Raw genomic sequence first — 24,660 nt, 5'->3', positions numbered from 1 at the left:
TGATGTGTCCGGGCTCTGTCCTGACTCCCTTGACTGTTAACCTTCTCCCAGCCAGGTCAGCAGACTACCCAGGGGATAAGGTTGGCCTGCAGCCTGACTTTGTACTGTCCCCAAGGAAAGAATGGTAAGACTTTTTTTTTTTTTTTTTGGCTGTGCTGGGTCTTTTTTTGCTGCGTGTACTTTTCTCTAGTGGTGGCAAGTAGGGGGCTACTCTCTAGTTGTGATACATGGACTTCTTGCAGTATCATCTCTTGTTGCAGAGTACAGGCTCTAGAGCGTTTGGGCTTCAGTAGTTGCAGTGCGTGGACTCAGGAGTTGAGGTTTCTGGGTTCTAGTGCAGAGGCTGAATAGTTGTGGTACACAAGCTCTGTTGCCCTGCGGCATGTGGGATCTTCCTGGATCAGGATACAACCCGAGTCTCCTGCATTGGCAGGCAGATTTTTTTTTTTTACCACTGAGCCACCAGGGAAGCCACTGACATTTTTTTTTAATGGTTGAAAAACCTCAGGAGAAGAATATTTTTTAAATACATGAAAATGATATGAAAAATGATATGAGGTGAGATGGCTGGATGGCATCAGCGATGCAATGGACATGAACTTGGGCAAACTTTAGGAGACGGTAAGGGACGGGGAGGCCTGGCATGCTGCAGTTCATGGGGTCTCAAAGAGTCTGACAGGACTGAGTGACTGAACAAAAACCAGTTTTATTGGCACCTAACCACAGTCACTCAGTTACAAATTATCCAGGATGATGGTGCAGTTGAGTCGTTGCAACCCACTTACAACCCACCTATCTGAAATGTTTAAGTAATTATCTGGCCCTTCACAGAGGAAGTTTGCTGACCGTGTTCCAACCTCACCAAGCTTCTCATTTTTTTCAGCCCATAGAGTCCTTTTATGAGGTGAATTAACACAGTTCTCTGCCTCTAACCTGCTTCCTAGAAGGTCAAGTGCTAACTCGATTAGCAAGGCCTCTCATAGCTTACTCTCTGCTCCAGCCTCATCCCCTCCCCACCCGCCTCCCCAGGTTCTCACCACCCTGCAACCGCAGCCACCTCAGGCCACACCTAACTCACTGTTCACTTAACATTAACTGTTCCCTCACCTGCAAGCCGCTTGGCTTGGAGCCCTCATCTTCTGTCCATCTGACACACCTCTGGCCACCTTTCAGGGTCAAAGGCAAACCTCGCCTCCATGAAGTCTCTTTTGAACATTCCAGACAGGGTCAGCCGTCTCCCCTATGCTTCCACTGTGCTTTAGACCTGGGCCTGATGCTCTTACTCGGAAGTGAGACGAAGTGCCTGATGCCGCGTCCTAACACCCGGAGGTCTCCAGTCCTTCCTCTCCTGTGCTCCCCACCACCCTCTCTCCTCTCATTGGCGTGTGGAGCAACTGCATTAGCCAGGCAAGATGGGGGCTCTTGTTTCATTCCACTGATGACCCTTAACTTCACCCTGGAAAGAAAAAGTGCTTCACCTCCCCCAAAGAACTGGATACTTCCATGACAGGAAGTTCCACGTTATAGCATGACCAGAGCATTTGTTTCTCATCTCACTGCCTTCAGAGGCTAGGCTCCTGGGGGCGAAGGGGCCAGGCTTGGTTTATCTTTGCCCCAAAACACAGAACATGCACACAGTAGGTGCCTAATAAACACAAATTGAATTGCTTGGATGTGCTTCTCTTCTAATATACAAAATGAGAGAAGACATATGAATTCAAGGAAAATCTGTAGGTTTGAGAGATGAAGATGTAGGCAGCCTCCTGGGTTTTTCCTTCTCTGTTGGCTAGAGTATCCTGGTAAACATACAGTCACAGAGAGAAGTCAAGACTTGGGGGTGGGGGGCAGTTTGCTTGATGACCTGACTTCTTCAGAAATGAACTTGTTTGGTCTTCCTCCCTTGATATCAATACCAGAAGACCTACTGTGTGGCTGGTTTCCACCTGGTTGGTGGGGTGACCTCGCCGCATATAAACCAAGGCACTCTGTCCCCTCAACCTTTACCTCTCAAAGTGTAGTCCCCTGACTGGCAGCATCAGCATCAGCATCAGCTGGGAGTTTGGTAGAAGTGCAGAGTCTCAGACCTACTGAGTCAGAGTTTGAACTTTCACAGTACCCGCAAATCATTTGTTTAAAATTTGAGGAGCCATGGTCTAGCATACGCAAAGAATGCATACACCACAAGCAGGAACCTGGCTTTCCCATCCTGTCAGAAGCCCAGTATTCCAAAATATGTAAACTATACCGTGCCCACGGGACTTGATAAAACCTAAAGGCTTAGGTTCTTTCTAATGCTGAGATTCATGAAGGTTCCTTTCAGTTCTGAAAAGCCATGCTGTCATCCATTCTGTCTACTTGCTGTTGTACTCCATTGCTCAGTAATTCAGCTAGTACCTACTATCTGCTGCTAAGTCACTTCAGTCTTGTCCAACTCTGTGCCGCCCCATAGACGGCAGCCCACCAGGCTTCTCTGTCCCTGGGATTCTTCAGGCAAGAATAATGGAGTGGGTTTCCATTTCCTTCTCCAAGTACTTACTATCTACCATAGACTAAACACCGTCCCCCAAACTAGGATGTAGTTGCGAACAAGCCAGAAAAGGTTGCTGCTGTTATCATACTTAGATTCTAGCAGGAAAAGGCAGATAGTACGTAAATACATAAATAAAATAATTTCGTGGGAGTCCCATTGACACACATGGACAGGATGAGGTAGTAAAGAGTATCCGGCATGGGTGAGGGCTGGCAACATTAGGGAGGGCAATCACGAAAGACTTCTTGGAGAAAGGAACAGTTGAGCTGAGCCCAGAATGAAAAGAAGGAGCAGGGGAGACTTTTACAAAGGCAGAGTGAACACAGAGTTCCCAAAGCAGAAACTGGATAGACATTTAGAGAAAAAAGGACAGAGCATCTGGGTTGTTGTGAGCAAAACAGTATCAAAAAAGAGAGAGAGAGAGAGAGAGGACGTGAAGTGATGGAGGAGGATGGGGGCAGATCACGTGAAGCCTCAGAATCCTGGAGATTTTCCTGCACAAAAAGGATGGCAGGCTTTTCTTTATACTTAAAAACGAAAAAGATCACTGACTGCTCTTGGAAAAATGATTGTAGGCGGGTGTAGCAGCAAAGCAGGGGGCTGAAACCCTAATTAACAATGGATAAATTAGGCTTCATCAAAATTTTAAAATTTTGTACTTCAAAGGCACATCAAGAAATTGAAGAAAATCCACAAGTTGTGGAAGAGTATTTGCAAGTAGACATCGGATAAAGGTTTTGTATCTAGAATGTGGAATATAAAGCTCTTACAACTCAATAATGAGACGACAACCTGGTTTTAAAAATGAGCAAAGGATCTGAATAGATTATTTCTCCAAAACAGATCTACAAATGGCCAAGAAGCACATGAAAAGATGCTCGGCATTATAGTTATCAGAGCAATGGAAATCAAAACCAAAGTATAATTTATTTCCAACCTACCAGGGTGGCTATAATAAAAAAAGACAGATAATAACAAGTGTTGGTGAAGATATTGAGAAAACTGAAACCTTCATATACTGCAGGTGGGAATGTAAAATGGTGCAGTCACTATGGAAAATAGTCCTCAAAAGTTTAAACACAATTATCAAATGACCCAGCAATTCCACATCTAGATATATACCCAAAAGAAACAATGGCACAAAAACTTGTCCACACATGTTTACCTGGTTATTCATAATAACCAGAAAGTAGAAATAACTCAAATGTCCGACAACTGATGCATGGATAAACAAAATGTGGTCAGTTCATATAATGTGTATTAGATCGCTAGGGCTTCTGCAACAAGGAACCACAAACTGGGAGGATAAAACAGAAATTTATCATCTCACACTCCTGGAGGCTTGAGTCCAAGACCAAGTTGTGGTAGGACCTTCTGATATCTGGGAGGGAGATGTGCTTGTCTCCTAGCTTCTGGTGGGTTGCTGGCAATCTCGGGTGTTCCCTGGGCTGTACGAGCATGACTCATCTCCCTTTCTCTTTGTGTTCACATGTTATTCATCCTATGTGCATGTCTCTGTATCCAAATGTCCCCTTGTTATAAGGACATTGATCATACCGGAATATGGACCCACCTGCTCCATACCACCTCATCTTGGCTAATTATATCTGCAATGATCCCACTTCCAAATAAAGCCACACTCTGAAGTTTTAGGGGATAGGATTTCAACATATGGATTTGAGGGAGCACAGTTCCATTCTTAAAACAACAGAATACTCTTCAGCCGTAAAAAGGAATGAAGTACTGATACAGGCTACAACATGAATGAGGCTTGAAAATGTGCTAAGTGAGAGAAGCCAGCCACATATTATGTGGTTCCCTTTATGTGAAATATTCAGAGAAGACAAATCTATAAAGACAAAAGCAGATTACTGGCTGCTTAGGGCACAGGAGAGGTTGAAGGAATAGGAGGGTGATAGATAGAGGGCACATGGTTTCTTTATGGGTGATCAGTCAGTCAGTTCAGTCTCTCAGTCGTGTCTGACTTCTTGCAACCCCATGAACTGCAGCACACCAGGCCTCCCTGTTCATCACCAACTCCCGGAGTTCACTCAAGACTCACGTCCATCGAGTCAGTGATGCCATCCAGCCATCTCATCTCTGTCGTCCCCTTCTCCTCCTGCCTCCAATCCCTCCCAGCATCAGAGTCTTTTCCAATGAGTCAACTTTCGCATGGGGTGGCCAAAGTCCTGGAGTTTCAGCTTTAGCATCATTCCTTCCAAAGAAATCCCAGGGTTGATCTCCTTCAGAATGGACTGGTTGGATCTCCTTGCAGTCCAAGGGACTCTCAAGATACTTCTCCAACACCACAGTTCAAAAGTCTCAATTCCTTGGCGCACAGCTTTCTTCACAGTCCGACTCTCACATCCATACATGACCACAGGAAAAACCACAGTCTTGACTAGACGGACACTTGTTGACAAAGTAATGTCTCTGCTTTTCAATATGCTGTCTGGGTTGGTCATAACTTTCCTTCCAAGCAGTAGTTCAGTTCAGTTCAGTCGCTCAGTTGTGTCCGACTCTTTGGGACCCCATGAATCACAGCACGCCAGGCCTCCCTGTCCATCACCATCTCCCAGACTTCACTCAGACTCACGTCCATTGAGTCCGTGATGCCATCCAGCCATCTCATCCTCAGTCATCCCCTTCTTCTCCTGCCCCCAATCTCTCCCAGTGTCAGAGTCTTTTCCAATGAGTCAACTCTTCGCATGAGGTGGCCAAAGTACTGGAGTTTCAGCTTTAGCATCATTCCTTCCAAAGAAATCCCAGGGCTGATCTTCAGAATGGACTGGTTGGATCTCCTTGCAGTCCAAGGGACTCTCAAGAGTCTTCTCCAACACCACAGTTCAAAAGCATCAATTCTTCGGCGCTCAGCCTTCTTCACAGTCCAACTCTCACATCCATACATGACCACAGGAAAAACCATAGCCTTGACTAGATGGACCTTAGTCAGCAAAGTAATGTCTCTGCTTTTGATATAGTATCTAGGTTGGTCATAACGTTTCTTCCAAGGAGTAAGCGTCTTTTAATTTCATGGCAGCAGTCACCATCTGCAGTGATTTTGGAGCCCAAAAAGGTGAAGTCTGACACTGTTTCCACTGTTTCCCCATCAATTTCCCACGAAGTAATGGGACCAGATGCCGTGATCTTCGTTTTCTGAATGTTGAGATTTAAGCCAACTTTTTCACTTTCATCAAGAGACTCCTTAGTTCTTCATCACTTTCTGCCATAAGGGTGGTGTCATCTGCATATCTGAGGTGATTGATATGTCTCCCGGCAATCTTGATTTCAGCTTGTGTTTCTTCCAGTCCAGCATTTCTCATGATGTATTCTGCATATAAGTTACATCAGCAGGGTGACAATATACAGCCTTGACGTACTCCTTTTCCTATTTGGAACCAGGCTGTTGTTCCATGTCCAGTTCTAACTTGCTTCCTGACCTGCATACAGATTTCTCAAGAGGCAGGTCAGGTGCTCTGTATTCCCATCTCTTTCAGAATTTTCCACAGTTTATTGTGATCCACACAGTCAAAGGCTTTGGCATAGTCAATAAAGCAGAAATAGATGTTTTTCTAGAATTCTCTTGCTTTTTCCATGATCCAGCGGATGTTGGCAATTTGATCTCTTGTTCCTCTGCCTTTTCTAAAACCAGCTTGAACATCAGGGAGTTCATGTTTCACGTATTGCTGAAGCCTGGCTTGGAGAATTTTGAGCATTACTTTACTAGCGTGTGAGATGAGTGCAACTGTGCGGTAGTTTGAGCATTCTTTGGCATTGCCTTTCTTAGGGATTGGAATGAAAACTGACCTTTCCCAGTCCTGTGGCCACTGCTGAGTTTTCCACATTTGCTGGCATATTGAGTGGAGCACTTTCACAGCATCATCTTTCAGGATTTGAAACAGCTCAACTGGAATTCCATCACCTCCACTAGCTTTGTTCGTAGTGATGCTTTCTAAGGCCCACTTGACTTCACATTCCAAGATGTCTGGCTCTAGATTAGTGATCACATCATCATGATTATCTGGGTCGTGAAGATCTTTTTTGTACAGTTCTTCCGTGTATTGTTGCCACCTGTTCTTAATATCTTCTGCTTCTGTTAGGTCCAGACCATTTCTGTCCTTTATCGAGCCCATCTTTGCATGAAATGTTCCCTTGGTATCTCTAATTTTCCTGAAGAGATCTCTAGTCTTTCCCATTCTGTTGTTTTCCTCTATTTCTTTGCATTGATCGCTGAAGAAGGCTTTCTTATCTCTTCTTGCTATTCTTTGGAACTCTGCATTCAGATGCTTATATCTTTCCTTTTCTCCTTTGCTTTTCGCCTCTCTTCTTTTCACAGCTATTTGTAAGGCCTCCTCAGACAGCCATTTTGCTTTTTTGCATTTCTTTTCCATGGAGATGGTCTTGATCCCTATCTCCTGTACAATGTCACGAACCTCATTCCATAGTTCATCAGGCACTCTATCAGATCTAGACCCTTAAATCTATTTCTCACTTCCACTGTATAATCATAAGGGATTTGATTTAGGTCATACCTGAATGGTCTAGCGGTTTTCCCTACTTTCTTCAGTTTAAGTCTGAATTTGGCAATAAGGAGTTCATGATCTGAGCCACAGTCAGCTCCTGGTCTTGTTTTTGTTGACTGTATAGAGCTTCTCCATCTTTGGCTGCAAAGAATATAATCAATCTGATTTCAGTGTTGACCATCTGGTGATGTCCATGTGTAGAGTCTTCTCTTGTGTTGTTGGCAGAGGGTGTTTGCTATGAGCAGTGCATTTTCTTGGCAAAACTCTATTAGTCTTTGCCCTGCTTCAATCTGCATTCCAAGGCCAAATTTGCCTGCTACTCCAGGTGTTTCTTGACTTCCTACTTTTGCATTCCAGTCCCCTATAATGAAAAGGACATCTTTTTTGGGTGTTAGTTCTAAAAGATCTTGTAGGTCTTCGTAAAACTGTTCAACTTCAGTTTCTTCAGCGTTACTGGTTGGGGCATAGACTTGGATAACTGTGATATTTAATGGTTTGGCTTGGAGAGATCAGAAATCTCCAGCGAACAGAGATCATTCTGTCGTTTTTGAGATTGCATCCAAGTACTGCATTTCAGACTCTCTTGTTGACCATGATGGCTACTCCATTTCTTCTGAGGGATTCCTGCCTGCAGTAGTAGATGTAATGGTCATCTGAGCGCAGGTGGCTGCGAGCCGGCTCACTATCACTAAGCGTGGCCGAGAAGGAGCTACCCTGCGTCCGAGGTCAGGGGCGGCGGCCAAGAGGAGCTATCCTGCGTCTGAGGTCGGTGGCAGCAGCGGGGAGGAGCTACCCCACGTCTGAGATCAGGGGCGGCCAGGAGAAGCCACCTCGGGCCCAAGGCCAGGGGCGGTGACCTTGAGGAGCCACCCCGAGCCCGAGGCCAGGGTCAGCAGCCGGGAGGAGCAACCCGAGGAGTGGTGGCTGCGCAGGCACAGGGGGGCCTAGAGGAGCTATCCTACGTTGAAGGTCCGGAACGGTGGCGGTAAGGAGATATCCCTCGTCCAAGGTAAGGAACAGCGGCTGTGCTTTGCTGAAGCAGCCATGAAGAGATACCCCACGCCAAGGTAAGAGAAACCCAAGTAAGATGGTAAGTGTTGCAAGAGGGCATCAGAGGGCAGACACACTGAAATCATACTCACAGAAAACTAGTCAATCTAATCACACTAAGACCACAGCCTTGTCTAACTCAATGAAACTAAGCCATGCCCACAGGGCAACCCAAGATGGGCATGTCATGGTAGAGAGGCCTGACAGAATGTGGTCCACTGGAGAAGTGAATGGCAAGCCACTTCAGTATTCTTGCCTTGAGAACCCCATGAACAGTAGGAAAAGGCAAAATGATAGGATACCAAAGAGGAACTCCCCAGGTCATTAGGTACCCAATATGCTACTGGAGATCAGTGGAGAAATAACTCCAGAAAGAATGAAGGGATGGAGCCAAAGCAAAAACAATACCCAGTTGTGGATGTGACTGGTGATAGAAGCAAGATCCGATGCTGTAAAGAGCAATGTTGCATAGGAACCTGGAATGTTAGGTCCATGAATCAAGCCAAATTGGAAGTGGTCAAACAAGAGATGGCAAGGGTGAATGTCGACATTCTAGGAATCAGCGAACTAAAATGGACTGGAATGGGTGAATTTAACTCAGATGACCATTACATTCCAAGGAGTAAGTGTCTTTTAATTTCATGGCTGCAGTCACCGTCTGCAGTGATTTTGGAGCCCCCAAAAATAAAGTCTGACACTGTTTCCACTGTTTCCCCATCTATTTCCCATGAAGTGATGGGACCAGATGCCATGATCTTCTGAATGTTGAGCTTTAAGCCAACTTTTTCACTCTCCACTTTCACTTTCATCAAGAGGCTTTTTAGTTCCTCTTCACTTTCTGCCGTAAGGGTGGTGTCATCTGCATATCTGAGGTTATTGATATTTCTCCCGGCAATCTTGATTCCAGCTGTGCTTCTTCCAGCCCAGTGTTTCTCATGATGTACGCTGCATATAAGTTCCATAAGCAGGGTGACAATATACAGCCTTGACGTACTCCTTTTCCTATTTGGAACCAGGCTGTTGTTCCATGTCCAATTCTAACAATTGTTTCCTGACCTGCATATGGGTGATGGAAATGTTCTAAGATTGCTTGTGGTGATGGTTGTACAACTGTGAATATGCTAAAGATAATTGAATTGTATACTTTAAATGGTTGAGTTGTATGGTATGTGAATAAATTACCAAAGCAAAACACAAATTAAAATTATAAAAAGTGTTGAAGACATTTTCCAAAAGTGTAATTTAGGATTTGGGTCCAAACTTCAGATCCTGGCTCTCCAACTTTCTGTTACTTTGAGCAAATTGCCTTAACTTCTCCACTGAAAAGATGCAGATATGGGAAAAGGAATCTAGCAGGAATGTTCAAGAATTAGAGATTATCTAGGCACACAGTGTGTTGTTTAGTCACTGAGTTGTGTCTGACTCTTTTGTGACCCCATGGACTGTAGCCCTCTAGGCTCCTCTGCCCATGGGATTCTCCAGGCAAGAATACTGGAGTGGGTTGCCATTTCCCCCTCCAGGGGAATCTTCCCAACCCACGGACTGAACCCTCATCACCTGCATTGGCAGGGGATTCTTTACCACTGAGCCACCTGGGAAGCCCCAGCCACACAGTAGTTGCTCAATAAAATCATTACTAGTCCATACATTTTACCCTCGAAAACATAGTGTGATTCTATCATGGATAAATCTTTGAGTCATTTATTTTTCTAAATGGTCCAATAAGACCTTTATCATGCCCCTCAACAATCAAACTCCCAAAAGAGAACTAAAACTTAGAAGAAAAACACATCCCTTCACACTTTTCATGCCACAGGAGGACCAACTCTGTGCTGCTTTTCTGCCTCTGACACCTCTTCCTGCCTTTTGTTTTTATTCCTTGAGCTGATAATTGAAGCTGTCAAAGAAGGCTCACACTACTTGGTGTTTCAGCAACATGTTCCAGCTGGGACAAAAGGGCATGTTGCCGAGTTGGAGAAAGAGAGCGAAGATTCCCCAGGAAGAAGCCCACCCTTGAGCTTCCAGGCTGTTGGGTTATTAAATCTGTGTCTGGGGGTGTTTCTCAGCACATCCGTTTGAAGGGACGGACCTGAGTCAGCGTTGAGTCTGAAGTGAATACAGAAAGACTTAAGAATAAGTCTCTGAAATGCCACAGGTCTAAGCATTTCCTGATGCTTTATAGAGAAAATCAGAATCAAATCTCGCTCTGGCCATGAGTCAGATGGCTTCATCACAATGCCAGGAGATGTATGGTTAAAAAAGATACAACAAGATGCTGTGCAAAACCATTTGGCGGCACTCATGGATGGTGTGTCCTGTGCTGTGCTGGGCCCAGGGATGCAGAGATGATGGTGAAGTGGTGTCTACAGGGGCCCCGGTTTTGTGCACAGAAGCAAACACAAGCCCTTCACAGAGGCGTTCTGCGGTCTATGTAACAGGAGTTCAAGGTCACATGCAAAATCTATGATTGGTGCCTGTGGTCTGGGCATCCAGTACCAATGAAACCTCCCCGATAATTACATTTTCTCCCAACTCTCCAGACAGTCTATTAATTCCATCCTGTCGCTACATCCCAAACAGGTCCTGTCCAAACAATCCTGTGGTGGTGATTCATAATCCTGGCAGATGCAGCCTTATTTAGAACATCTTATTCAGAAATGATCTTCTTGTGAACTTTGAGGAAATGCAGAATGCTTGGCAAAAGTCCCTCTGCCTCTCCACCCTGTCCTGGCACCGCTTCCCTCCCCCAGGAGCATTCCTGCCTCTTGTCCCCACGTCACCTTCTGGTCACCCAAGTCGGCATGCTCTTCTCATTTGGTCATTGCTTACCTGTCCAGGGTGCGGTAGGAATGACCGTGGGGTGGCCCAAACGCTCTACCAGAGCCCATGACTCAAAAACAGTGCTTTTACTTGCCTAATCCCAAGCATTTCCAGGGACCCTTTAAAAAACCCAGATTCCGTCTAGAAAAATGGTACAGATGAGCCTGTTTGCAGGAATAGAGATGAAGATGTAGAGTCAGGACACGTGGATACCACAGGGGAAGGGGAGCGGGGGATGAGCTGGGAGAGTAGCACTGATGTATATACATGGCCATGTGTAAGACGAATAGTCAGAAGCTGCATATAGCACAGGGCACTCAGCTCTGTGATGACCTAGAGGGATGGGGTGGGGGGGGGGGATGGGATGGGTGGGAGGGAGGTTCAAGAGGGAGGAGATATATGTATACACATAACTGATTCACTTTGTTGTAGCAGAAACTAACACAAAATGATAACGCAATTATAATCCAATAACATACACATATTATATTATTCCCTAGTGGCCCAGACAGTAAAGAATCTGCCTGCAATGCAGGAGACCAAGGTTTGATCCTTAGGTTAGGAAGATCCCCTGGAGAAGGGAATGGCTACCCACTCCAGTATTCTTGCCTGGATAATTCCATGGACAGAGGATCCCGGAGGGCTATAAGTCCATGGAGTTACAAGAGTTAAACTGAGCGACTAACACTTTCACATTATATATTATATATCCTTTTTAAAAACAGCAAAAAACAGCAAAATCCATATTCCAGAAGGCCCTACTCTAGACCCACTGAATCAGTGTTTAGGAAAGGGGTCTAAATTTGGATTTTTTATGTGAGCTCCAGGAGATTTTAGATAAAGCATGTTTGGAAAGCTACATCTACCATTTTAAAGGAGAAACCCAAAACCAAGACTTTTGGACTCATTTTCAAGTGCATTGCCTGTGTCAGAACAAATCCTAGAGGGGAGGTTTGAGGTGAGCAAGCCCCCTCCACAAAACAATAACTCTTTCTCTGGAGAACTCCTGACAAAATTATGATCTGAGAGCAAAAGTGTTTCCACGGGATCTGAGAATGCCCAGTACTCATTCTGAAAGTGCTTGCTTAAATGGCACTCAGGGAGGGGTTGGTTTGCCTGTAGGATCTGGAGCTGTAGACATGTGCTGCCTCTAAGCAGAAGTAATAACCCTTAGTCATATAAGAGACCTTGGCATGACTTTAAACAGAGACTTCATTTTCTCTGTTCCGTGGAATTCCCAGTGTCTGTGAGGCTGTATGTGTGGCTTTCCTTGGAAAGGGGCTGTGAGTCATTTCCTAATGCCGTTTAACTTGACCAGAGGGTGCTCAGGACTGCCCTGGGCAGATACCAGCTGAGCGATGGCTGATGCCTCTGGATCTGGAGTCAGGACCTTCCTTCAAGGGCTCCTTTTTCTGTTCTCATTTTCAAACCAGGGTGACACCCTGGTGAAGTGTGCTGCTTTGTCCCTTCCTTCCTCCCTGGACTCTGCCCCCACCCACCCCTTTCGAGGTTTGCAGCCAAAGCTGACTTCACTCACCGACTCCACATCGTGTTTTGGTGAGTCCCACTTACAGATGCCAAGATGTGGGCTGTGTTGTTTGCTCAGGCCCTGATCAGATTTTCCAGCAGCTCTGAGCACAGCAGCTCTGAGCCTGGGCTTCTGGGCTCCACCAGGGTCCTGTCCTGAACCTCCCCTGGGCACTGCCCCCACAACATGGCCAGAAGGCCCCCCACAAGGCCAGACTTCCGGAAACAGGGTCGGGCACACTGGGTCAGCTGGAGTCATTACCCTGGAGACAGGACCCAGCAGAGAAAGGCCGAGGGATTTGATGAGAGGAGAAGCAGCTGATCAATGACTCCTTTGTGCCCTGCTCCATAAATTGGCACTGCAATCCAGCCTGGAGCTCTCAGAAGTAAAAGCTTACAGACCTGAATCAGATAGCAAAGATAGGGATGCTAAAACAGGGTAGGACTGACTCACATGGTTTGAGGAGGGCTCCAGAGACCCCTGGCTTGCAGGCTAAATAAGTAGTCTTCACACTTCTTGAGTGTAAGAGTCTCTTGCAATACTAAAAGCCAGACCTCCTCACCTCCTTGCTTAGAAAGGCTAACCCCAAACCAGAGGAAAGATGGCTTTCTTTGATTCAGGCCCCAATGAATGCTAACCCAAAGCAAAAAGACAATTCAATTCATGATTCTGTTCATTTAACTTGCTCTTCTTCATCTAGTTGTCCAAACAGAAACTAAATCCTCTCCTTCCTCATCCCACATATTCAGTCAGTCGCCCGATGCTGATGCTTCCACCTGTTTAATATCAGTACCCGCCTCATCCTTCATTAATTCAGGTCCTCATTCTGTCCGTGCATGAAGAATGGGCTTTATGACAAGTCCTCCTGTCTTCGGCCCAGGGTGCTTGTGTGCATTTGTGCTTAGTCGCTAAGTTGTGTCCAACTTTTTGCAACCCCAGAGATTATAGCCTGCCAGAGTCTTCTGTCCATGGGATTCTCCAGGCAAGAATACTGGACCGAGTTTCCATTTCCTTCTCCAGGGGACCTTCCCACCCCAGGGATCAAAAAGTCCCTCTCCTGTTTACATGGGAACCAGGGTTATCTTTCCGAAAATGACCTTTTAAAAATGCCAGTCTAGTAACGGCTTCCCACAGTCTGCGAATAAAACCCAGATTCCTTGGTGTACTGTATAGGGTCCTTCACAATCTAGACTATGTAACTGTTCAGCCTAATCTCTCATCAAGCCTCACATACATCCAGAGATGCAATCACACTTGACTCATTCCTTCATTCGAGTTCCTGTCGTATATCCGATCCTGTGCTGGACTCTGATAATCCAGTGGTGCGAGCGAGGCACCCACAGTCCCTGGTCCCCTAGAGCTGGCAATCAAAGGCAGAGCACAGGATTTGAACATGAAGGTATATACTTCACTGAGTTCAACAGGCACTTTGCTAGAGCACAGCAGATGGACATCACCTGACCTCAAAAGCAGGGATCCCTCTGATCCAAAGGAATGAATGAGAAATGAATGTGAGCTGGAAGTTGGTGGTGAGAGAAATGATGAATGTGAGTTGGAAGTTGGTGGTGAGAGCCTGTATATGTGAAGGATCACAGATGAGAGATCTGAGTGTTCTCAAGTAACTAAAGGGAAGTGTGGCCTCTCAGTGACGAGAGAGAAAACTAGAGAGGCCCGTGGGTCTTCTTGGTCATGGAAGAGCTCAGAAGATTCCATATTAAGGACTTTGTAACGTTACCTAGAGGAATAGAGAGCCACAGAACCATTTAAAGCAGACTTGATTTTTGAAAGATCTCTCTGGCTGACTTTAGGGAATGGGTCAAACCACTGATAGCACCCCAAGGTGCTGAACCACATTCGGGTCTCAGCAGAAGCCTTTTCCTGTCTCTGGGATGCCCCATGGCTCTTGTCTACTTAGTAAGTCCCTTCTGTCTTTCATAGCTCAGTTCATAATCCTTAAAAGTCAGAGCCCACCCCTTCCCTCCATCCAGGTGGAGTTGGGCGTATCTCCATCTTTGCTCCCATAGCATGTAGTTCCTTTTTTGTTGTTCAATCACTCAGTCCAACTCTTTGTGACCCCATAGACTGCAGCAGACCAAGTTTCCCTGTCCTTCACTATCTCTTGGAGTTTGCTCAGACTTGTGTCCATTGAGTCAGTGATGCCATCCAACCACCTCATCCTCTGTCATCTCCTTCTCCTCCTGTTCTTAATTTTTTCCAGTATCAGGGTCTTTTCCAATGAACTGGCTCTTCACATAGGGTGGCCAAAGTATTGGAGCTTCAGCATCAGTCCTCCCAATGAATACTCAGGGTTGATTTCCTTTAGGATTGATTGGTTTGATATCCTTGCTGTCCAAGGGACTCTGAAGAGTCTTCTCCAGCACCAGAGTTCAAAAGCATCCATTCTTCGGCGCTCAGCCTTCTTTATGGTTCAACTCTAACATCCGTCCCTGACTACTGGAAAAACATCACGTCTGTTCCCATTACTAGGCCGTGTGTTTATAAAGGGAATTCAGTCTGTTTTCCTTTCAGCTTTATATCCCTGAGACCCAGCATTTAGTAGTGGCCTTAAATGTGTTAAGTATGCTTTGAATGTGTGAGTTTACACCAGAGGCAAAAAAAAAAAAAAAAAAAGAAAAGTTGAGATTCCAGACCTCCCTGACTCCCTCCATATCAAGTCCTTCCCTCCCCACTGGAGGTCCCTGTCGTCCTGGGCCCAGAAACCTCACAGGTTTGCCGGTCCCTTTTCTCTTTCCCACGCAGCACGTCTTGGCAAATGCTCCTGAAGGAACGTGGTCTCTATAGCCTCCACTAGTCTTCTCTGATGTGGAACCCCTCGACTTTGTACCTCAATTTGGGCAGAGGCCTGGTCAGATAGTCGAATTTAAAATTGTTTTCATTGAAGGGGCCCAGGGCCTGTTGTGCGGCTCCGAGCTCAGGACCTTTCCTGTCGGTCACTACCATTCTGCAAATTTATTCGACTCTTTGAGGGCACGGTTCTGGAGGCAGTAGTGTCTCTGAAGTGGTCCCTTTCCCCGCCAGGCACTGAATGGCTCTAGAAGGCATAAGTCTTTATGATTATTAATATTTATATTATTGACTTGTCTGCTCTGGGTTTTAGTTGGGGCACGTGGGATCTTTTGTTTGTTTGTTTTAATTGCGGCCTGCAGGATCTTTAGTTGCAGCATTTGGACTCTCAGCTGGGCAAGTGGGATCTAATTCCCTGATAGGGATTGAACCCAGGCCCCCTGCACTGGGAGTGAAGAGTCTTGAACCCTGGATCACCATGGAAGTCCCAGGAGTAGGTCTTCAGTGAAGAGGTTAGAAACTTGGTGTGGATGATGACTTGATTATTTGCAAGTAGCTTCTGGCAGTTTTTAGTTAGGATTGATTGATGTAAGGAGACAGCTGGCTCTTTTGAAAGGGTCTTAAGAGGAGTCAGGCAGAGCTGTTTGATTTGCAGCTCTGAAATCAGAGCTGGGGCCTGGGACTCCAGAGACTTTAAAGCAGTAAACACACCTGCTGGAGCTGCAAGTGAAAACTCATTGGTGAAAACGGAGATATATTCACTCATTCAATCCTTTATTCTGTCACCCAACATAATTATGGAGCATCTTTGTGGGGCCTTCTCATTTGCCATTCACTTTACATGGGTTAGTAGTGGTAATAGTGTTAGTCGCTTGGTCGTGTCTGATTCTTTGAGAGCCCACAGACTGTAGCCCGCCAGGCTCCTCTGTCCATGGGATTCTCCAGGCAAGAATACTGGAGTGAGTGGCCACGCCCGCCTCCAGGGGATCTTCCCGACCCAGGAATCTCACCCGTGTCTCTTAGGTCTCCTGCTTTGGCAGGCAGGTTCTTCACCACCAGCACCGCCTGTGCTAGGGTGCGTACCTGGGAAGAAGGTGCATCTGAGTTCACCCACCATGACTCCCAGAACTTTGCTTCCTCCTGGGAAAAGCAGGGGTCACTCATCAACTCAGCCTTCCTCTGTCTCCTCACAAATTTCTAGACCCACTGGGCATCTTTCTGGAAGGCTGAAGGTCAGTCAGAGAGAATCTAAATATCAGATGGCTGCTTTTCAGAACAGTCTGACCTATGCTGGACCTGGCATGCCTGTTCCGCCCCTGAGATGTCACATCTGTTCCAAGGGGCTGGCTGAGAAGCTGCTCTTAGCTGGCACCAGGGACAGATGATGGTGGTTTAGTTGCTAAGTCGTGTCCAGCTCTCTGCGACCCCATGGACTGTAGCCCGCCAGGCTCCTCTGTCCAGGGGATTTCCCAGGCAAGAATACTGGAGTGGGTTGCCATTTCCTTCTTCCCAATGCAGGAATGGAACCAGCGTCTCCTGGATTGGCAGGTGGGTTCTTTACTGCTGAACCATCAGGGAAGCCCCTGGGGACAGATACCGTTTTTGCTTCCCCATGCTGTGGAAGTTCTGGTTTTAACTGTTCTGTGCTGAGCCCAGATTACCGAGCAAGTCAGACTAGAGAACACAGCCTGGCTCGGGCACAGAGGTGGCTCGTGGGCTCGTGGCAGAGCCACCCTGGGCCCACTTGACCTTGGGAAGCTCCATGCCAAGGGGCGGACTGGTCCCAGATGGGGGGCTCTGGGGAGGGTCAGGCTGCTGCTGTCGGACCGCACAGCCCGGAGGTAGCAGCAGGGCCTGCAAAGGACCTGCTAATAGCTCCATCAATCATCTGGGAAGCGATTTCTGGCGCTAGATAATTGACTTCTGTTCATTGTTCCAGATGAAGTTTTGAAACGCCGGAGTCCATGCCTGTCTCTTTCATTAGTGACAGGCTCTGCTTGGGATGGCAGTTCAGTGGGTGAGAGAAAGTGCATATTCAAGCTTTTATCCCAGTGCGGGGGTCAGACTGAGACCCAAAGTCATTATTTCCACTGTTTAGGCCCCAAATCCCTACTGTCTCTGTTGTGACAGTTATCCAGGGAGGATTTGATGATCTTGAACTTCTAATCCAAAGAGTTGATAACCGTTTACACTGGCACACAGTTTTTAATGCTTTTTCACAGTTTATCGATTTTATTTATAGGATCTTAGTTCTCCAACCAGGGGTTGAACCTGGCCCCGTGGCAGTGAAAGCCCCGAGTCCTAACCACTGGACCACCAAGGAACTCTCCTATCAATTTTTCTTTAATTTAAATCTTTTTTTTTTTTTTACTAATATCTTTATTTTTGGCTGTGCTGGGCCTTTGCTGCTGTGTGGGGGCTGCTCTTTGGTTGCAGTGCACAGGCTTCTCCTTGCAGTGACTTTTCTTGCTGTGGAGCACTGGCTCCAGGCACAGGGGCTTCAGCAGTTCTGGTTCCCGGAGCCTAGAGCAGAGCATGGCTCAGTATGGGCTCAGTCGTTCCACTGCATGTGAGCTCATCGCCAGATCAAGGATCAAACCCGTGTCCCCTGCACTGGCAGGCGTATTCTTTACCACCGAGCCACCAGGCAATTCCCCTATCAGTTTTTGGAATAACGCTAATAACTACCCTGTCCTTAGTGTGACACCGTTGACATCATTTCACTCAGTCTGCCCATGCACATGTGGAGTAAGGAGGGCACCACTATCCTCTCTGAAATTTAGAAAGATTAAGTGATGCTCTTGCGGCCACAGAGCAAAGAGAGCACCGAGTTGGGACTCAGATCCAGGTCTTGTGGGTCTGACCTGCTCCAGAATTCCACCACTCCTCCCCCTCCCCCTGGAGGGCACCCGGTGGCCTTTCCCACTGCTTTGGAGCAGGTGTTCACACTCCACCTGTCTAACTGAGCTCAGTCTTCCTTGCCAGCCCCTCAAACCAGCTTCCACTCCCGACGCCCTGCTAGTCACAGCATCCCATTCTCCCCACGCCCGTCTCCTTTTTCTTTTCTCTGCTTCCACATCCAGTTGCTCAGCTCGTCCTCAATCTTCCTGCCCAGTCGATGGTTTCCAGGCTGCCCCTACTTTCCTGCATTCTCGTCTCTGCTCAGGAACGCCCCCCACCAACAGCAGCCCCCGACGGTATCCCCACCACGTCCAGGCCACCCAGACATTTACCCCCTGGTACAGGGACCATTCGTCCTTCCAATAGCACCATTTTGCCACCATTGTGAGCCAAGTGTGTTAGGTCAACAAGCGCTTACACAATGCAAGACATTGTCAAGCATCACTTAAGGGAGAATTTAACAGTGTTTTCCTCGGGGTGAGGATCATGTGTATTTATCAGCAGATGATCCAGCCCAGGGGTACCCTGGTGGTGCTCAAATGTTTTCTGAGCATTAGTGTAAACCAAAGGAGGAGCTTGTTGACTCAAAACCTCCAGAGGCTCCCACTGCCAACAAGTCAGTGTCCAAGCTGCTGAGTCTGGCATTCTACACACTTTATAGGATATTTCTTTATTAGAACTCTTTATGTTGGAGAGATTTAAAATCCAATTCTAAAGAACTTAAACATACAAAAGAGAATTTATAGGCTTGTACAACTGCTGCTGCTGCCAAGTCACGTCAGTCGTTGCACAACCCCATAGACGGAAGCCCACGAGGCTCCCCCATCCCTGGGATTCTCCAGGCAAGAACACTGGAGTGGGTTGCCATTTCCTTCTCCAATGCATGAAAGTGAAAAGTGAAAGTGAAGTCGCTCAGTCGTGTCCGACTTTTAGTGACCGCATGGACTGTAGCCTACGAGGCTCCTCTGTCCATGGGATTTCCCAGGCAAGAATACTGGAGTGGGGTGCCATTGCCTTCTCCATAGGCTTGTACAACTAGAAGGCCTAAGTATACCAAGGTTGAGATCAATCGAGCCAGCGGGTTCAGAGGAGGCTGTTGCAGCCCAGGGTGCCTGAGGCCAGATGTGGAAGGTAGACACCAAGGCTGGAGACGCAGAGATGCTGGAAGGGGTCAGACCACCTGTTGGTGCCCAGCTGTGCCATTGATTCAGGTGGCTCAGTGGTAAAGAATCCTCCTGCCAATAAAGGAGACATAAGAGGTGTGGGTTCGATCCCTAGGTCGGGAAGATCCCCTGGAGTAGGAAATGGCAACCCACTCCAGTATTCTTGCCTGGAGATTCTGTGGACAGAGAAGCCTGGCAGGCAACAAACAGTCCATGGGATCACAAAGAGTCAGACACAACTCAGCACACACAGTACATGTCACTTACTCACTGTGTGACCTTGGGCAAGTGACTTACTGTCTCTGAGCCTTAGCTTTTCATCTGGAAGGCTATGAGAATTAAAGGAATTATTGTACATAGACCATGTTTATCACATAGGGAGAGCTGTAAAAGTATGTCCTTAGCTTCTTACAATTATTACAATAATTAGGAGGTAATATAATAATAATTATTATATTTTATATAAAATATATACAATTAATTATTAATATAATAATTATTGTGTAATAATAATTATTACAATAAAAGGAGTTAATTATTATTATCTCCTTGCTACTGAGAATGACCACCCAGAAAAACAACGTTCCAGAAGAACAGGCGGTATCCCTTCAAATAGAACCCCGGAAACACTAATAACCCTGGGGAAGCTGGTCTTCCCTCTCTCGTCCTGGTCAGTCTGTCCCTGGGGGCCCAGGCTCAGGACGAGGCCCTCACGGGGGAGGTCAGCCTGAGAGCTTCAGAGGCTTTGCTCTTATTGGCCTAAACCAGATGGTCTGACAGCTATTTGGGAAAATGCACTGCATTCTTTATGTATTTTCCTCACCAGAACACGTCTGCTTCGTCCTCTTTGAAAGGGCATCCATGAGTCATTCGGCAGGAACAAAGAAGCTTCAGTCTGCGACTTCCACAGGGAAGCAGTTGAAACAGCGTGGTTCACATGGTTTTCTGAAATCTGAAAACATGTCTTAGAGGTGCCTAAAGCGCCTGATCCCGGTTGTTCTCTTTCTCAACAGCTGGATTCCAAACATAAACACTATTTGTCGGAGCACGTCGCCATCACTCGCCTGCAGAGCTGGACGGCTCTGTGATGGCCGGGTATGCTGGGCATCGGCACTGACACTCTTCCTACTGCTTCTGCCCATGGAGCCCGGTGTGTTCCAATTTCACTGCCATGATTCACAAGGAGTGGAGGGTCAGGCCAGGACCAGTTCTCTTCTTAGAGGCGACTCCAACATCTGAGCTCCGTCTCTTGTCATCAACGTGAAGACACCTGAGGCAAATGGGCGAGAGGAACAGGGAGGGGTGTCCCACACACTCCCGGGCACCCAGCGCATTCACCACAGGACACCCAGACCTGGCCTGGCTAGAAAGATGCCCCTTGGCTCTCTCTCAACCTGTGCCCACCTGCCAACATTCAGCCGCAGGCAGGCAGGCAGCATGTAGGCATCTCTGATTTAGGCACTTGCCACTCCTTATCGAATGACCTTGCAAGTTATTTGGTGTCTCTGGACTGTTTCACCAGCAGTGCTTATAGTTCAGTTCAGTTCAGTCACTCAGTCGTATCCGACTCTTTGCAAACCCGTGGACTGCAGCACTCCAGGCCTCCCTGTCCCTCACCAACTCCCGGAGTTTACTCAAACTCATGTCCATTGAGTCAGTGATGCCATCCAACCGTCTCATCCTCTGTCATCCCCTTCTCCTCCCACCTTCACTCTTTCCCAGCATCAGGGCCTTTTCAAATAAGTCAGTTCTACAAATCAGGTGGCCAAAGTATTGGAGTTTCAGCTTCGACACAATGATAAATAGTAAATCCACCTCCTGGGGTCATAGCGAGGATCAGATGACCTCAAGTACGTAAAGTGCCAGCCCGGAGTCTGGGTCGTGCTGGGTACCCGCCCCTGTCGCCCTGTGGTTCAGTCAGCCCGTGGGGCCCCATGGCGCTCCTGGGTGATCACATGACCTCTAATGGCTCCCCTTATTCCCGTCCTCACCCGATTCCCATCTATCCTCGATTCGGCTGTAAGAGTCAGCTCCCTAAGTTCATTTACAAGCCTCTCACTGTCCTTCTGGAAACCCTTCGTGATTGCCCATGACTTGGGTACACCTGTCAGCTCCACTCATGACTCATAACACCCTTGATGACCTGTGTCCTCACTCACTCAACACACGTGCTGGCCCCAGGCAGCAGGGTGGTGAACAAACAGTCTCCAGTCTCTGGCCCCTTGGAGCAAGGGAGTCAGGCGGGAGGAAGGACCATGAGAAAATGACTTTTTTAAAAATGTAGACCATTTTTTAAAAGCCTTTATTGAATTGGTCACAATATCGCTTCTGTTTTATGTTTTGTTTTTTTTGACCACAAGGCACGTGGAATCAGCTCCCCCACCAAGGGTCAAACCCACATCCCCTGCATTGGAAGGCGAGGTCTTAACCACTAGACCACCAGAGAAATCCTGAAAGTGATTTCTGAGCTGAAATTTGAGGATGCCCCAGAGTTTATGGGCCCTGGGGGTGGGGATGGGACACTGCTGCAGTCTTGCCCTCCAGGACCTGGCAGAGAGCATCCGGCAGGTGTGCAGAGCCGGCCCTCTTCTCCGCCCTCCCTCATCCGTCTCCTCACACACTGTCCATGTCTGTGTCCTGAGGCTCCAGGCTCTGCACCAGCTCCAGCTATGCTGTTAGACCCGTGATCAGCATCCTCTTCTGGCTGACTTCTGGTCCCTCCAGACTCCGCCAGGCACTCTTGTCCCTCCACCCAGACAGTGGACAGTGGACAATTATACAGCACCTTAGTAGGTGCTTTATGGGAGCCCCTTTGGCTTACCTCTGCCCAATCATTTCCTGTCCTCAATTTTCATCATCCATTTGTCTGTCCCCCCAGACTGTGAAGTCCTTTTCCCCAAGCCCTGCCTCACTGGATGACCACGAGGCAGCCAGCAAAAGCCTTATTCTGTGCTGGGTGAGCCCTGGCAAAGGAGTAAATGGCTTGGGTGGCTCATGCTCACTTGGTGTGGACTGCCCAAAATCCTCTCCAAGGGAGTTGAGTTCAGGGTTGCATTCAGTTCTTTGATCTTATTCATCTTTCTGGAGCCTACTTGTGAAGTGCAGTTTGTTGGGGTTTGGTGTTGGGGTGACCAGCAGTGATGTTCAAAATATTTAACAACTGGAAGGGCCCAGGCAGTGGTCAATGTGATTGGCCAGCAAGACCATGCCTGAGGGCTTTCCTGGTGGCTCAGTGGTAGAGAATCCGCCTGCCAATGCAGGAGACATGGTTTAATCCCTGATCCAGGAAGATCCCACATGCTCCAGAGCAACTAAGCCCGTGGTTCACAACTACTGAGCCTGTGTTCTAGAGCCCAGGAACCGCAGCTGCTGAGCCCATGAGCTACAACTACTGAAGCCTGAGCACCCTAGAACCTGTGCTTTGCAACAAGAGAAGCCACCAGAATGAGAGGCCAGCGCACGGCAACTAGAGAGTAACCCCTACTCGCCACAACTAGAGAAAAGCCTGAGCAACAAAGAAGACCCAGCACAGCCATAAATAAATAAATAAACAAATTATTTTTTTTTTAATGACCACGCCTAACAAGGAGGCTGTTTGATGAGCAATGATGCCCAGTGCCCATTGTAGGTGCCTACGAATTGGCAGTTTGGAGAAGACTGTTCATTCCAAGTGTGGGAGCTTCTGTATCCTGCCACACACTCTGTGGACTTCGGCGGCCAGCACTTCTACAACAGAGCACCAAGAATCTTTTATCATTGACCAAACACTGAATCAGCTCTGTGGGTGAACCTTCTTGCTTTCCCTCTGTGAAGAGGGCTGAAGTTATGGAACCAGGCAGATGAGCATTGAAATTCCTGCTGTTGGGGCAAAGTACCTAAGATATGGAACCTTCAGCTCCTTTTCTGTGAAATGGAGGTAATAAGTTGTATCTAAACTAGCAGCTGTGAAGTTTAGATCAGAAAATATGTGTCCAGTGCTTGGTATGTAATAGGCAACTGATTGTATTCATTTCCTCTTTCTCTATGGTGAGTGGAACTCAAACGAGTTCTACTTGACGGATGAATGGACACTCTCACTCTGAAAGCCGTGTGCAGGCTGAAAGTCCACGGCCAGCAGGCTACTCCCCGAAGTGCTCACACCACTGTCCCTGCACCTGGCACCAGAGCTGCATGCTTATCAAGAGGCAGCTGCTTCTTCCCAAACCTGTTTACCCCAGTAGCACCTCCTATTTTAATTATATTGTTTAATTATATGTAATGCAATAAAATATGTGGGTGTAAACAGCATCCTCTAGAAACAAGCAATGTGTTAGTCATTCAGTCATGTCCAACTCTGCAACACCGTGGACTATAGCCTGCCAGGCTCCTCTGTCCATGGAATTCTCCAGGCAAGAATACCGGAGGGGGTTGTTATTCCCTTCTCCAGGGGATCTTCCCGACCCAGGGATCGAACCTGGGTTTCTGGCATTGCAGGCAGATTCTTTTCAGTCTGAGCTACCAGGGAAGCCCAGTTTTATTTATTTTTAAAATTTTTATTTGGTCACACTGTGTGGTGTGAGGGACCCTAGTTCCACAACCAGGGTCTGAGCCCACACCCTTGGTGGTGAAAGGGTGGAGTCCCAACCACTGGACACCAGGGCATTACTAACAAATTCATTTTAGAAAAATGACTTCATTAGGGTGCATGTCATGTGGAGCTCTCATCAAGTACAACTACTCAAAATATGGATGAATAAGTATACATTTTAAATTAAAATAAGATGTTTAAGAATAGGTAAGCATTTTTGATGACTTTCAAGTTTATTCTGCCCTGTTGGTGTACTGACCAACTGCCGGTCCTGGTCCCATCAGAAATGCAGGTACCTCATTAGAGACTTTAAGTGTATATCTCATCATCCCCACCACAAGCTAAGATTAAACCAAACTGTGTATGACCAAAACATTTTTTAAAATGTTTAAGACATTTTATTTCTTTTTCATGCAGAGGGATTCTAGAAGTTGGAAATTCTCTGTGAGGTGTCATCAGGGAGCCAGGCCTCTTGTTACTCTTTTGCGTCCTCAACACATGGCTTCCATTCTCAAGGTTTCCTCTTGGGTCCAGGATGGCCGCTAGAACTCCAGTTATTACATCCATAGTTCCAGTTATGATATTCTTATTTCAAGCAACAGGAAGGAAAAAGGAAAGGGCTGGTAGTAGGGAAGGTCATACCTCTATCCTTGTAAAGCTGGAAACTGTAGTCTTTTTTTCCTGGTGGCAATACGGCCACCCAAATTCAGGGTTCTGTTAAGAAGGAGAAAGGTAAAAATGGATAACAGAGCAAGCAATTACCTGTCTTCATC

The 24,660-nt window shown here is 47.0% G+C and overlaps 1 long non-coding RNA gene across 1 annotated transcript; it reads left to right on the top strand.

Annotated features, from left to right (window-relative positions):
* The first annotated feature begins 31 nt into the window (after positions 1-31).
* Positions 32-23,621, top strand: LOC132659381 (uncharacterized). The gene is made up of 2 exons (XR_009599749.1): positions 32-124; positions 20,334-23,621. It is a non-coding gene; the product is annotated as an uncharacterized LOC132659381 (long non-coding RNA).
* Positions 23,622-24,660: the final 1,039 nt, after the last annotated feature.

The sequence above is a fragment of the Ovis aries genome, chromosome 3 (assembly GCF_016772045.2).
Source record: "Ovis aries strain OAR_USU_Benz2616 breed Rambouillet chromosome 3, ARS-UI_Ramb_v3.0, whole genome shotgun sequence".
In the NCBI taxonomy this organism is placed as follows: Eukaryota; Metazoa; Chordata; class Mammalia; order Artiodactyla; family Bovidae; genus Ovis; species Ovis aries.
Note: the sequence above shows the minus strand (reverse complement) of the source record. Positions and strands in the feature narration are given on the sequence as shown.